Consider the following 3685-nt stretch of genomic DNA (forward strand, 5'->3'; position numbering starts at 1 on the left):
GTGCCCCCTGCATCGGCAGGCGGACTCTCAACCACTGCGCCACCAGGGAAGCCCGAGGATTTGGGATTTAAGCATCGTCTCTGGGTAAATTCTGGAAGGAGAGGTGTTCATTGCTGGGTCTGGGATGAATCCGAAAATTGCCCTCTGAAGTACTTTTTGGGGTAGTTGAGTATTTGAGGCTTGTTAAGGGTGGCCAAGATGTTACAAAGAAAGTTCACCTAAGTGAAAAAATTAACCCTTTTGTCAGAAAATCTATAAACATAAAAAAAATACATTGACGTATACATCTTGATCAAGATATTCTTGAAAATAAAGCTGGAATAAGATTGTAGGCCTTGTTTCTGAAACAATTCATGATGAACATCAACAAAGCTTCCAAAATCATCACCGTTCGCTTCAGGGTTGGGAGCATTTGAAGAAGGTACCCAGCAGGTGTCAGAATAACATCGAAAATGACAAATGTGGACGCTGGCTGTAGTGAGAGATGGCGCTCCAGTACTGTTTTCCACAGCTGGATATCAGTGTTAACAAAGGAATCAACCATTGACTGAAGAGCCCTTTTAGTGGTCAGCCTAAAACAGATTGCACTGTGCTCATTGATTTACAGAAAGTAGATCAGTTTGATCCATTTACTGTACCAACCATAAGCGCCATGTGCCATGAATTGGATACTATTTCCACTTGTGAATAGGAAAAAGAGAAGGAAGCTGAATCTGATATTAAGCATAGAATCAGAGATTATAAGAAGACCAGCCTAGCTCCTTATGTAAAAGTTTCTGAACAGTTTCTTGAAAGTTTAAGTAAATCAACAAAAGCAGAAGTTATTGAGAAGAGTGATTTACAAAAACACTTCTGAAGATGACAACTCCCTTCAAACCAGTGTGGATATCTTCTACCTTCAACCAAGAATCAAATATTTCAAGATCCATTTAATAAATATGGCAGAGCCACATATGCATTTTATGCTCAAAGCAATCTTTTTTTTTTAAGAAATAATTATATTGAAAAGATTCCTGAGACCACCAAAGGAGAGTGTCAAGTTTCCTGGAAGGAGCCATAATGGGAAGAATAAGTGGATTGCGATAAATTTGTAAAATTTAATATTGTACAAAGATAATTCTAAGATTTCTGCTATGAATACACAGTTCTCCTGGTTGCCGTATACAGAGGTAAGTGAGCAGTAATATGTCTAAAACTTTAATCTCAGTTCACTGGATACACCCTCCATATTTCTGGAATGGATGTTCTAGGTGAATGAGGGCTTTGTCCTTAAGTCTTAGACACTTAAGTTAATTGCATGTGGAGCGTGTCACTTCCTAATTTTGCTCACTAATATTTTTATTGGTCAGAGCATAGCCCACTGACCATCTTTTAAAAATTATTTTGAACTAGACATCTAAACCTACCAAAACTTCAAAAGATATGAGTTACTAGATTACAATATTAGGGTCCAGTAGAGTATTTTTCGCAGCTATTGCAATTGTAACTCCTAACTTCTTCCCTCAGAGAACAATTGGATTAGTCTGCCTTAAAGAAGCAGCTTAGAAAAAATAACCAACTTCATTTCACCAACATAAAACGTGTTGTATTTGTCAAAACACTTGGACTTTCCATATATCTAGATACTTAAATTGAATTTTAAAGGTTTTGTTTCTTCCATGTTTGATTTTGTGGGATAGATTTTGAAGTGTCAGATTTATTTTGCTTGGTTTTACAACCAATCTGAACAAAGCAGTTGTTCTGGTTTACATTCTATCTTCTGAGAAACATTGAGAAACCGGCTTTTGGGCTAGTGCTTTCCGTGACAATAAAATTTTTCTTTCCTTTAACATTGTTTTCTCTATAGGCACACAGTCTTTTTTTTTTTTTTTTAATCTTTTGGTTTATATACAACAGATGCTATAATGTAGTCAACACATTTAAATGCCTTGCATTTCTTTCTTTTCTAATTTTTTAAAGAAATATTAAAGACTGTGTACAAAAACCAAATACTCTGGATTGTGGTCTGTATATGAGGATCAAGAAAGTGGCTCAGTAAGAAACAATCTAAATTAGAGTTTATCTGGGAGAAAACCCAGATCAGTGTTCCTTATGAGAAGCACTGAGGTTTTAGTCCCACCTACTGTCCTAAACATGGAATCACATCTTGGAAATAAAATCTTATATGTCATGGGCAAGACTCAAAGACTAGGCAGCTAGCATGACGCTGGGCACTGACTCAAAGCAGGTACAGTCAAAGGGATGTTTCTTGGTGTTTCTTCATTACTATCCTGAAAAACAACCATGCTAAAGAAGCTATTCTTAGATCTAAGGAATTTGCCAGATATTTACAGGGCCAGTCTATAGATGTACTCACTGATATATCAACTTTAAAAAATAGGAAGGTTTGAGATGATAGAAACCCTGATTTGGTAGAAATAAGAATGGATGGCGATGGCAGTCAGGATGGCAGTAACACCTGGGAATAAGAAAGTTCACACACATCTAAGGGTAATTTTACATATACATGAATGAGGTCATATTGTGTGGTTTTTTTTCTTTCTTTTAGTGCAAGTGGAAGATTTCAATACACCCATATTGGAGTTGGATTGAGATAGTACACAAAAAACAGGTAAAGACATACAGGCTATAAATAGTGCAATTGGTATATCTGATTACATAACTATGGCTATATATGTGAGGGGTCTTAAATTCACCAAATCGAGAATAATCTTTTGGAAATTAAAAAAAAAATTGTGCACTTAGCTAAAATGAATATCTTAAATCCAAAAAGTAAAATGTTTATATATCATATTCTCATAATATAATAAAACTAGAAAGAATTTTAATATCATAGTTATTGGGGAGTTAAGCAGCACACCCATCTCTTGAATGAAAGGAAACAGAAAAATAAAATTATTAACTAAAAATCAATGAAAAGGAGAATACTTTATAACTGAACCTAGGGGTTACAGAAAAAGCAAGATTGAGGAAAGATTGTACCCTCACAATACTTTTTTATTATTAAAAAAAGATGAAAAATAGAGGAGTTGGTATTTACCTTAAGCTATTAGAAAAAGAATGACAATCTCAAATAAGGAAGAGAATTAGTAAAGGTGAAAAGGACTAATTTGCTTAAAAACATTTTATTAAGAAACAATAATATAAGGCAAAAACATGCCTATTTGTGTCTGGTTGGAGTGGCCAAACACAGTATTATTTCAAAGTCATCGCAGCAAAGTTTTCAAAGTCTGACTGCCTCATAAACCCAAATCAGAGGCATTTTCACATTTTTAATCATTACCTTTATCAAAATGTATCAGTGCTCTAATTTTGAATTGCCATAAGTGTTTCTTACCACCCAAGTTGGGCCCATTTTGATGTTTCACATATTCCTGCATAGAGGTTAGGAGTGATTGCCAAACATTTTTTGTATAGGGCCCAAAAGTAAATATCTTCGGCTTTGTGAGCTGGTGGTGTCTGGCATTTGTCTCAACCACTCAACCTGCCATTGTTGCTCAAAAGCAGCCATAATCAATATATAAATGAAAAAAATGTGGCTGTTTTCCAATACAAATTTGTTTATAAGAAAAAAAAAGAGGGATTTGGGGATGAATTTGGCCTATGGGCTGTGTTTGCTGACTCTGGGTTAGAGTTACTGATTTCAATAAGTGAACAGGAACCATTTATATTCATGTGAATATAT

The 3685-nt window shown here is 35.0% G+C and overlaps 1 pseudogene; it reads left to right on the top strand.

The window, feature by feature from the left end:
• Nucleotides 1–51: 51 nt before the first annotated feature.
• On the top strand, nt 52–856 carry LOC103069432 (DNA primase small subunit pseudogene; annotated as a pseudogene).
• Nucleotides 857–3685: the final 2829 nt, after the last annotated feature.

The sequence above is a fragment of the Lipotes vexillifer genome, unplaced genomic scaffold (genome assembly GCF_000442215.2).
Source record: "Lipotes vexillifer unplaced genomic scaffold, Lipotes_vexillifer_v1.1 scaffold330, whole genome shotgun sequence".
In the NCBI taxonomy this organism is placed as follows: Eukaryota; Metazoa; Chordata; class Mammalia; order Artiodactyla; family Lipotidae; genus Lipotes; species Lipotes vexillifer.